Here is a 12,277-nt window from a genome sequence, read left to right on the forward strand (position 1 = left end):
TTTGCCCTTCTTCCCCATTGGTAATTTGTATCCTTCTCTTCCTTTTTTGCACCTTTATTTACTCCATAGGCTGTTCTTATTGTCCATATTTCCTCGTCTATCAGTTTCATTTTCAGCGATAATATTCTCTGGTTAACATATGTTTCTTCTATAAGGTATTGTAGTCTATTCGGTGCAATTATTATCCCTACGCCTTCTTTTGCTCTCTCTTTTGCATCAGCTCCTACCCAAAATAACCAATATCCTTTGTGTATATTCTTAAAACCTCTTCCTTTCATTTTCGTTTCCGTTATTCCTAATATTTCTATTTTTTGTCTGATCATTTCTTCTACAAGTTCTACCTCTTTTCCATTGATGCTTCTTACGTTCTATGTCTCCATTTTATCTCTTCTTTTTTCTGCGGTATATCTTTCATCTTCTTTCTATTTTCATCCTTGTTTACCTTTGCATCGTGCTTTTTCCTATCGTTGTTCCTATTCTTCGCCCTGGTCGTCATTGTCAGATCCTTTCCGTTGCTTTGGTCGTTATCAATATTCCTTTTGTGGGTGTAGTTTTCTAGTTTTTTGGATGTTTTTCCAGTTACTTTTATATTTTGTTTCATCTCCATTCTTCTTGGTTTACTCACACCTTGCTGTAACCAATTTTGACGTCTTTGCCTTTCTCTTTTTCGTTTTTTTGCAAAATTTCTTAGGTGTTTCTGCTTTTCTTTCTGTTCTCTAGTAAAGTCATTATTGATGAATACCTTCTCTTCTACGACGTTTTTTAGTTTATATTTTTTTGCCATGATCTCGTGGTTTTCCTCTTCATTTCTTAGTTCTATTACGCATGTATTCTCGCCTATTTTTTTTACTGTTGTAGGTGTAATATCAATTTGAAGATGTTTATCAAAAAGTCCTTTTATTCTTTCTTTTAGACTGCTTGGCTCATTTGTATCCATTTTTAGACCATTCATTACAATGTTGTTTTTTTTTCTATTTTTTTTTTTTTGATTATTTCGACTGCTTTTTTCATTTCTTGTAACCCTCTCCTTATTTCTGAATTCTCTTTTCTTATATCCTGATTTTCTTTTTTTAATTGTTCGTTTTCTACTGTTAGTTTTAGTAGAGCTTCGTTTGTTTTGTTTTGTTGGTCTTTAATTTCTCTTATTTCAGTTTTTATTTCTTTCTGTTCTTGTTTCATATCTTTTTGAGTTGTGTTTATTTCTTTCATCGTTATTAATAACTGGTCTAATTTCTCGGATTCAGTTGTTTGGAGTTTTGTAGGAGTTCTTGGTGTTTTTTTGCTGTTTACAAAAAAATCTATATTTTCTCCTTTTCTTTTTCTCCCTTCATCTATAGAGTATTCTTACAATATTTTCCTTGGACTTTTCTTGTTATTTCGCTGTTTATCTCCTTCCCTGTCCTACACCGCGAAAAGAGTCGTCGACCAGTCAACCCGTCGAATCTCCGACCCTTATAGGTGTTTATATGTGGGTCACTTCTACCGAGTTACTTTTCGTTGTAAGTCACGTTTTCCGAGTTTTCTTACAGCCGAAAATGAAAACGATATTTATTCAACAACGCCACTTTGCCGTCGATTTTAGTGTGTGGTCACCTTTATTGTAGCGAACCGTAATTACTGTTTGGCACAAAAACGTTACTTACAATATAAAAAGTTAATATGTTAAAGTTGATAATACTAAAAACTTTTACTTTAACTTTAAACAATAATTTAAGAATTTTAAACTTTTTCTTAATTATATGAATTGAATTATATTTCTGAACCGCCTTCGTCTCCAACTCTTCTTTGCATCTATAGGTATAGCGTCTGCCAGATTTTTAATTTAAATATAAAGTGTACATACCCAAATTCACAATTTTTCCGAGAGAGCACTTTTAAACCTACTTGCTTGTAACAGGTGACCACACAAATTTCTCTATTCTATAAAATAGTTCTAATAAGCGTTGTAGCACCTTTCTAGACCCGACAATATAAAGAGACTAAATTACGAACTCGTTTTTCGTTATTTTATTCACTTTTCCAAAATTAAATTTTTTTGCAACAGTATAAGTCAGAAAATAACGAAGTTGCAGTAATTCTACGGGTAGTTCATGAAAGAAGAAGGTTTATTCTATCAATATTATTAATACTGAGGAGTCACAAATGTAGAATTTATACTTAAACGAGTAAACAAAACAATATTGTTATACTGCCGTCTTTTATCCATGGAGCGTAACAATTTCGACGAAATGTGTATGGATTTATGTTATTCTCAGTCATTCTTAATTGAGCAAGGCTTTCAGCCAGGAACACTTTCTATGTACAGGTTATTTGTAGACCTCTATTCTTTCTCTATTACTTTTGGACGCTCATACCTCTGGCGCTGAGATATATGTCCTAGGGGTGCAGTCTTTCTTATATTGAGTAGTGTCTTCTTTTTTTATTGCTAGTTTTCTGTTTTTCCCATTTGTTAGTTGTGACATGGTTAACTAAGAATAATCTAAAAATACGTCAATATCTTTACATTTCGGTTAAGTACAAACATTTTTTGATAAATCTGCGTTTGATTATTATTCTGTAGTCTGTAATCGCTTAAAAAAGTCTTCGTTTTGAGGAAAATTGCTCTTATCATTTTTGTCCTTGTAATTTTGTTTTTGTCTGGGTCTAGGTTGTCTGTTATTTAGCAGCCCAAGTATTTGGTTAAATTCATAAATTCATGTTTTGTTAATGGTTACAAAACGACGCAGAAACTCTCTCGGATTACGCTTAAATAGTGTCAAATACTGCTTTGAAATGCTCTCACCGTTAAGCTTGTTGTTCGGAGTGAGTAAACGCGGCAATCATCGCGCTGACAGCTTTCTCGTGCCCAAAACTTTAAACAGGATATGACATATTCGGTCTTTTGAGATACTTACTGTCTTAGTTATCTCGCGTACCTTCACTCAGCGGTCTGATAATATGAAATCGTTGATTTTTTTCACGTTATTCTCCGTGATAGTCGATTTCGGGGCACCTGGGCGTGGCTTATGAAAAACCGACGTACAACTACGTTCAAACTCGTTAAACAATTTTTGAGGATTTTTATCGAAAGAAAAGAGTTTGCTCTTTATATATGTTGCTCTTTTTCTATATATATTTAGGGATTCTACAGTATTCACTGCCTTCCCTCGCTCAACCGTTTCCATCTCTCTCTGTTGTTTCATTCTCCATCGTTTAGGCCTCTCTTACTCATGGCGTCGTCTACTTTCTTCCTCCAGGATTTTCGGGGTCGTCCTCTTTTCCTCCTTCCTATGGGGCTCCATTCGGTTATTCTCTTTATCCATCTGCTGTCGCTAGTTCTTCTTACATAGCTCTTCTTACATAGTTCTTGTTACATAGCTCTTTTTCTATTTTTATAAAATCCTTGGATACTCCCGCCTTCACACGCGGTCGAAACAAAACTACGGTTGTGATTTATCTGAAATTTTGACAATAGCCGTCTATTAGAATACATTACATGATAGAAGATTTTTCTTAAGATAGTGGTGCCATCGAAAAGCTAAGCAATTATCGGACTGCCTACGTATGTAACTTGGAGAATATCTGTGTGCTAGTACGTTTGAGAAAATACATACAATAGCACATGTGAAAGTAAAATACGGGAGCTGCTACAGGGAAAGATACAATATGTATCACCTGGCACTTCATCATAGTGCCAAGTGATACATTGGTAAAATTGGTCTTGGTCTTTCAAACTTGGTCTTGTTTTTGCGTTTTAGCAAGACCGAGACTAAGACCAAGACCGCCTAATTTTAGCAAGACCAAGACCAAGACTGACCGTGCAAGATTTGAGCAAGGACAAGACTAAGCCTGCGAGACTCTTGCGTCTTGCAGTTAGGACTGAATGTCGTTTTAGGAAGTAAAGATACTAAAAAATATGTAACAAAAATTTGGAAAATTGGACTTATGCGCATTAAGAACAATACCAAAAAATACATAGCGAATCAAAATATTCATTAAAAAAACACATTTGACACGTGCTCAGAGATCATAATTAGAATGCAAAAATAAAATATTTTGTACATTCTTTTCCAGCAGACGAGTTCTTCGCTCTGAAATTAATTGTCCAGATTTTGAGAATAATCCTGCCTCTAATCATAAAATGATCTTGTGTTACGACACCGATAGTAATATCGTATCGAAACTTTTTAAAAATATGTCACATATGTAGCATACCTACTGTTAAGGACACTTAATAATTCAATTTTTTTCCATATTATAATTTAGTTAGCAGGAATCTAAATACCACAAATCTTATCGGGCTAAGAAGACTAAACATCGTCTCTGCTGAGTGTGCGATGAGATCATTTGGTTAAACCAAATTTGCTGGAAGAGCGCGGCTAATATTCAAAAGTAACGAGACAAATTGAAATTAATAACAGATAATGCCAGCTACCGTGTAAACAAAATACCGAAATATTTAAAGTAACAAAGTAACGATATTTAACTCTTGGTTTGGTATTTGGTAGTTAGGATATTGGGTAGTAACGAATAGTTACTTTTTCGACATCAATAAACTTCATTGCCAATTATTGAGCTTTCTCCTTCGAGTCTAATAATAATTGTTTTTTATCTAATCTTAAAATACAGTCAAGTTTATGTCATTAATTTAGTTTTTTTGTTTTAACCATTTTTAGCACATGTAAGATTATTAAATGCAAACGTTTATTAAGAAACAGATTGACTCCCGTGACACATGGTCGATAGCTCAGTTAGTTAGAGCATAGGCACGGATTGCTAAGATCGTAGGTTCAAACCCCAACCGGTGTCAGTTGTTTAGACATTTATTAATTTGGTTGGTCTTTATTATGGCTATGTTAATTCAAGCTTAAAATGTACCTACTCTGTTACGTTGTTCTAAGATCTAAAGTAACGTTTAATAAATAGCAATAGGCTAATAGAAAACTGCGAGATTCGCAAGACCAAAACCAAGACCAGGAGCGCAATACCAAGACCAAGAACAAGACCGGGAGCGCAATACCAAGACCAAGATCAAGACCGGGAGCGCAATACCAAGACCAAGACCAAGATTGTCTACGTCTTATCTTGTTCTTGCATTTGCGCAACACTAACTTTATCTAAGCCAATAACTGCGTGAAAGCGCAAAATTTAAAAAACAATGTTTGGGATAATTTTTTGAGGTTTTATATAAAATTTCATGAAGTATTCTAAGGTCATTTATTAACGAAATATTTGTGTTTAGTGACATCGAAAACACCTGAGTAATAAATGTCGACTGACTTAGAATAAAGTTATCATGAAACTTCAGGAGACGAGGTCCACCTTCCACCAGGTAGCTTGAGAACCATCACCGTTATAATAGTCGTATTCAGTGATCTCCAAAATTCCCGAGTAACATAATTAAACTCATTCTTGTCGACATTTCCTGAGTTGCAAATTTTTTATTTTCTATGTACTTTGGAAATGCATTTTTCTTATGCAGAAAATGCAATTTTCATTTTATTACCATGAATTATATTCACAAAGTTTTCTGGCACTTTCTCGAGTCGAATGCAAAAAGCTGCACAGCAATATCTTGCTGCGAAAAATTGGTAGGTTTAGTGCTTTTTAGTGCTTTATTTCCTCTTCCGTGTGCCCAAAATACCCAAATATTGACCAGAATGTGGTCTTAAAATTAAAATAGAATGTATCTATATATGCAAATGAGCATTTTGTTAAATAGCTAAAATAATTATGTTGTACTTACATATGTTTTAAAGTAGTACTTTAGAATTTGTAGTAAATGGCTTACCTGTAAAAAAAATTGTATAATTAGAATAAAAAATAATCACTGTAATAAAATATTCAAATATTTGTTCAAACAACTCTACTCTAAAAAATGCTACCGCCTCTTAGTCGTCACAACAGGTCTAGTATAATGAAATTTACTATTTTAGTTGGTAACAAGTTAAAATTTCACTTTAAACTAAGTTTATTTGACATTTTGATTAAATATACTTTAATATAATGTTTAATAAGTTTATTTATTTATTAAGAATACACATTTTTTAAATAAATTATCGAATATTGAATTTAATTGAAATAATATATTAGTAAGTTTTGACATAAGTAGTTTATTTAGAAATATGCCATTAGATACGACTTTAAAAATAATCAAAACAAAATTAGAGAATGGTAATATAATGACAACTAGAACAAGACTAAATCAGCTATAATGAATTTATTAATATAAGTGTACTAACAATATCTAGCGAATATCATGGATTCAAAGAATGTCAAACGTGGAAGTAACTAGAAGGATAGGAAATGAGGCGGAAATAATATTAACTATCAAAAGACGAAAACTTGAGTACTTAGGACATGTGATGAGAAAGCAAAAATATGCATTATTACAACTTATATGCAAGGCAAAATCCGAGGAAAGCGAAATGTGGGAAGACGAAGAATATCCTGGCTTAAGAACTTAAGGGAATGGTTTGAATGCAGTAGTGCAGAACTTTTTAGAGCGGCCGTCAACAGAGTCCGTATAGCCATGATGATTTCCAACCTTCGATAGAAGATGGAACTTAAAGAAGTAGAAGCACAATATCTAGTTTCAACTAAATAATATATTCTATGAATAAAATTTTATTCTAGCAAAGGGCTCTGATCTCCATTATTAGCGAATATATTAATGGAAGATTTCAAAACAAATTTTGGTTCTAAACAAAATTTAAAATCCACAGTGATCGATCTGATGATAATGTGTTTTAATATAGCCTCATGAGTTGTTGAACACGTTCCTGAATGACATAAACGATAAAAAATAAAAAATAACATTTATTATTGAGAGTAAATATAATAACATACTACCTTTCCTGGATGTTTTAATCTCTAAGACCAATAGTGGATATGAGACTCAGGTATATGGAAAACCAACATACACCAACAAATATTTAAATTTCAAATCAAATCACAAAATCAGTATTAAAAAGAGAATCATTAAATCATACGATATACTTCCACAAGGGTCTGTTATTATTTAATCTATATACATCTGATTTGCACAATGTCTTCATAGCAAAAAATTTTTTTAATCAATAATTTGGGAAAATTTCCAAACATAAAAATTTACAAAAAAGACATAGAAATAACCTTAATTTTAATATGAATGAATTTGCATAGTGCAGCAAGGTTGCCAGGTCTGATGAAAATTCACTATATTTCGTGACTTTATATCTGGTTATTTTTTGACCTTATTTTATAATTTTCTAAATTGACATATTTATAAATTTATTTGATAGTTTAAAAAATACGATTATGGTTCTGTGCATATGAAAAAATACCAAATATTACCGAGAAGCTAGTTAGAAGTATTTATTCATATATGCATCAAAGCTTTAAGAGACAATCATAATTAAAAAAATTTCAATCATATCTTAACATTAAGCCCATAAGCTGTTGCAAGCTGCACAGACTAGATGGTTGTCATTTTTTGCTGCTGTTGCTAGAATCCTTGAATAGGATGACGCTCTTCAGCAATATTTTAGTATCAAAACCTTTTATCGAATAATCCTTTTATTAAACAATCCATCGAATAAAATCTGTCTTCTCTTTCTTGAATACATATTACCAACTTTTACAAATCTAAATTTAGAATTTCATTCTGTAACTCCAAACCTTTGTATGTTTAGTGCCTTTAAATGTTTATTAAGTTGTTTTATAAAACCAGATTACCTAAAAAATACAGATTTAGGAAATATCCAGTACTGCGACCCACAAAATTTTCTACCGTTTACTGAAATTTACTTAGGTCGTAAAGTAGCTGCAGAATTGACCAATCATCACTTAATCGAAAATGTTAAAAATAATGTTAAAACAAATTGTCTGGATTTTTATATTAAAGCAGTTAATTAGATTCATAGACGGTTTTCAATTCCCGTGAAATAAGAATTCCTCAGTTACTAACTGTATTGAATCAGCCAAATATTCTAAAAACGGAAAGTATCGGTCCCCTAGGCTGAATGTTTCCAAATCTGGTTAACGACATTAATAATTTAGAAAGAGAAAATTAAAAATAAAAAATAACTTTTTTTATTTATTTATTTATTTATTTATTTATTTATTTATTTATTTATTTATTTATTTATTTATTTATGCCTCAACCTCATAGGGTCATTGGCGTTGTACAATTTAAAGTTTTACAATTTATTTAGTACATTTATGGAATATAAGTATGATGTCAAATTTTTCATATCAGTTCCGTCACTTAATATTGCCTGTAAGGTATCTTTTAATTTATATTGAAGTCTCTCTATGCAGTATAAAGGACACTCCAGTAAAATATGGCGAACACTGAGCACAATATCACATACGTAGCACTGTGGTTTTAATTCACTCTCCAGCAGATGTTTATGGGTGATGGCGGTGTGGCCCATTCTCAGACGAGATAGGATGGTTTGATGTATACGCTTATTTTTGGTTGATTTCCAAGATAATATAGAATGTTTTACTTCTCGTAGTTAGGATGTTGACTGATTCCACTTGGTCTGCCTTCTTCTTCTTGCAGTACCGTCTCCTATCGGAGGTTGGCTACCATCACAGTAATCTTTACTTTGTTGGCTGCAGCTCTGAACAACTGTATTGAACTGCACCCATACCACTCCCTTAAATTTCGCAACCAGGAAATCCTCCTACGTCCCACATTTCTCTTTCCCGAGATTTTTCCTTGGATTATGAGTCTAAGCAGAGAGTACTTTTCTCCTCTCATTATGTGGCCAGATATTCCAGTTTTTTCGTTTGTATGCTTTTTATGACTTCGCATTCCTTCCCCATCTTCAGCAGAAGATTGGTCTGCCAATCATTGATTATTAAGTTCTTGATTATAGGTATTATATCTAGATGTCGAATGCTTCTGATTTCTACAGCTTCCGGAATCGAGATTGTTTTGCCAAGGAATACTAGTTTTGCCAAGGAATCTACTTTTTCATTACCAGCAATTCCGATATGGGAAGGAATCCATACAAAGTTGACATTTATGTTCATAATTTGCAGTTTACTTAATGCTGATTTAATAAGTAGTAGACTTGGAAGGCTAGGTTATAAGTTATTTAGGGCAATTACAGAACTTAAGGAATCCGTAATAATAACAGGGTTTTTGATACTATTTTCTACCACAAAATTTATTGCATTGAGAATAGTTGTTAATTCGGATGTGTAAATGGATGTTAATTTAGGGAGTTTTATTAATATTTTTGTTTTATTACACATAAATGCTGCTCCCATAATTAAACTTTGATTTCTCCTTAAATGAAAATAAATTTTGGAAGAAAGTGTGCAACTCCAAAAAAGGTGCCATACAGTGGGTGATCAAATTATTATAATCAGTCACAAAAGTTTAAGTTTGTCAAATTTGTTCAAAAATTTTATAATAAAGTCATATGCTGCTATATGATTAAGGTATGCCAATATATTTTGTCACTAATAAACTTACTTTTTTGACGTTTACAGCTCTAGAACTGTCATTGTGGTGAATTAGCGCTTGGAGTTTACGATTAAATTTGTATGTTTTTGTATTATTTTGAAAGATTAATATCGTTTTATCTTGTAATATGTTTTATTAATGTATTAGTGGTTATTTTGAGTTAAAAACATTATCAGTTTTAATTCTAAAGACATTTTCAAAACATTTCGATTTTTGAGAAGAAAATCATAATGGGTAAGGCTAAAGACGTCCCTGTATGTAAAATGGTGGAGATAAAGACACTTTTATTGAATATAAAGCTTTCCCAATGTCAGATAGCTCAACAATGCCAAGTAGCGCAACCAACAGTGAGCAATATCAAGAAAAAAATTGATACCAACAAACCCCTGACTCACCAGCGTGTCCAAAAATGTGGTCGAAAGCGTGTCACTGCACCTAGAGACGAAAGAAAAATGAGGGATATCTTCGTAAACAATAGAAAGTAGCCAAGAAGAATCCTCATGGGACTTATTCGTAAAGCTGGGATGCCAGTTTCTGACATGACAGTCCGCAGAAGGTTTGCTGAGCAAGATTTCAAATAATGTCGCCCTGCCAAAAAACCAAAGTTGACCATCGCAATGATAAAAAAGAGACTAGAATGGGCCAAAGAACACCAAAATTGGACAGTTGAGGATTGGAATAAGGTAAATTACGTCACTACTAAAGTTTAAATTGCTATAACCACTGTTTTTATCCTAAAAAAATATCTTATATTTTTTTCATTTACAGGTTTGTTTCTCCGATGAGTCTACAGTGGAGATACTCATGGATAAGTCGGCCTTCGTTCGAAGGCGAGTGGGTGAAAAATATCACTAGGATTGCTATTGGAGCGAGTAAAGCATCCTCTTAAGATCATGGTATGGTAAGTAAGGTAAGTAAGGGCACAGGGAGGCTGGACATTGTGAATTCGAATGACGAATCAACATCAGTATATTGAAGTTATGGAAAGAAAGTTCATGCCACAAATCAAAGACTGGTTTGGCGAATCGGAGAATTTTACGTTTATGCACGATTCAGCATTGTGCCATAGGGCAAAAACAGTAACATCGTACCAGAGAAAAAGAAAATTAAAGTACTAAAGTGGCCAGGTAATTCCCCAGATCTCAATCCGATCGAAAATCTATGAAATCTTATGAAGGGGGGGTTGCCTAGGAGACTTTTACAAATAAGCAGCAGTTAATTGAGAGACTCATTGCCACCTGGCACAGAAACGATAAAATAAAAGAAGACTGCCTAAGAAACCTTCAAAGTATGCCAAGGAGGATCAAAGCTGTCATCGAAGCTAAAGGAGGTCACACAAAATATTAAAAAAAATTTTTATTTAAGGTCATAAAAAAAAATATTTTAAAATTTTGTAAAAGAACGTGTTTATGATCTATTTTTATATTATATTCACATTATTAGACGCTTATATTATGCAGTTTTATTATTTATTAAACAGCAAAATATAAAGTTTTTTGAAGTGATGATAATAATTTGATCACCCACTGTAGTCACCTTTATATATTTATTTATAGACAGCAAAACTTTTGGAAGTACTTTAGAATTGGAAACTTTTAATTTAATATCAACTACTTTCAACTATCTATCCCTAAATTTTTATCCTTGATATATTTTTTTGTGTTTTGGTAAAATTTCGTATTCATTGACCCGGCTATACACAATATTGAGATCGATATTGTCCTTAAACCAGATTATTAACGATTGAATGGAATTTTTGAACCAAATACCCACACTTCTTAATAAATTTATTTTTAAAGATTAAATTCTTTGTTCGCATTTCTATTAGGATGAAAAAGGATGACATCGGCAGTTGAGTAAAATGATTAAAATGTCTAATAATGTCAAAACTGATACGAGAGATATTCGGTTTCGCTAAACAGAAATTTCGCAATTTGTTACAAGATAAACGGATTATAAAAAATAATCTCGAACTCAATCTAGAGTTTTATTGCCGCTTACAAAAAAAAACGCAATAAAGCCATGTCTGGCCTTTTTATGGAACGTGCTTATGAGAGTCCAACCGATTGTTTAGCATTTTAAGTATCTGGAAAATTGGGTAAATAAAGCACAGAAATACTTTTTGTTTGTTGCGTATTTTCCCTTAGTAAACAGAATCGATATTAAATAAATTGTATTTTTAATTACATTCGATCATTGTTCTTGTTTTTATCGTGCAGACTCTTTTTCAAAGACTGACTCCCAACTTGTAATAATTTTTATCTTATCGATCGTTGTTCTAGAGTCTAGACAATTGAATAATAAAATATCATTAAAGCCTTTAACGCTCGTTTACTAAAAATCTGAATAAAGTTTATCTTCTCTTCTTCTTTTTATGTAGACATAACTCTGTCTGTTTTCAATGCATCTTCAGTAAGCTGTCGTTTCATCGTTTTCGTGGACTTCCTACTGATCGTCTTCCTATTGCGGAACCGTCGCTTGCCGTCTTTACTACTCTATTTGTTGTGATTCAGTATGATTGTTCCATTCTACTCTTTTATTGTTACGCAGTCGTTAATGTTCTTCACCTTGCATCTACGTCATATATCCGTACTTCTAGCTTTGTCCCATAGTATCTTGCCATCAATTTTTCTACGTATTTTCACCCATGCTGTTTCTAACATTCTTTTTGTTCTCTCTGTGTGGTCGTGTTTCTGTTGCGTATATCATTATTGGACCAATGACAGTTTTGTAAATTTTGTTTTTCATTTCCTTCCCGATATTTTTATTTCTCCATATTGTTTCATTCAGGAATCATGCATCTGTTTGCTCTATTCACTTGATCTTTCATTTTAG

The sequence above is a fragment of the Diabrotica undecimpunctata genome, chromosome 7 (genome assembly GCF_040954645.1).
Source record: "Diabrotica undecimpunctata isolate CICGRU chromosome 7, icDiaUnde3, whole genome shotgun sequence".
Taxonomy (NCBI): Eukaryota; Metazoa; Arthropoda; class Insecta; order Coleoptera; family Chrysomelidae; genus Diabrotica; species Diabrotica undecimpunctata.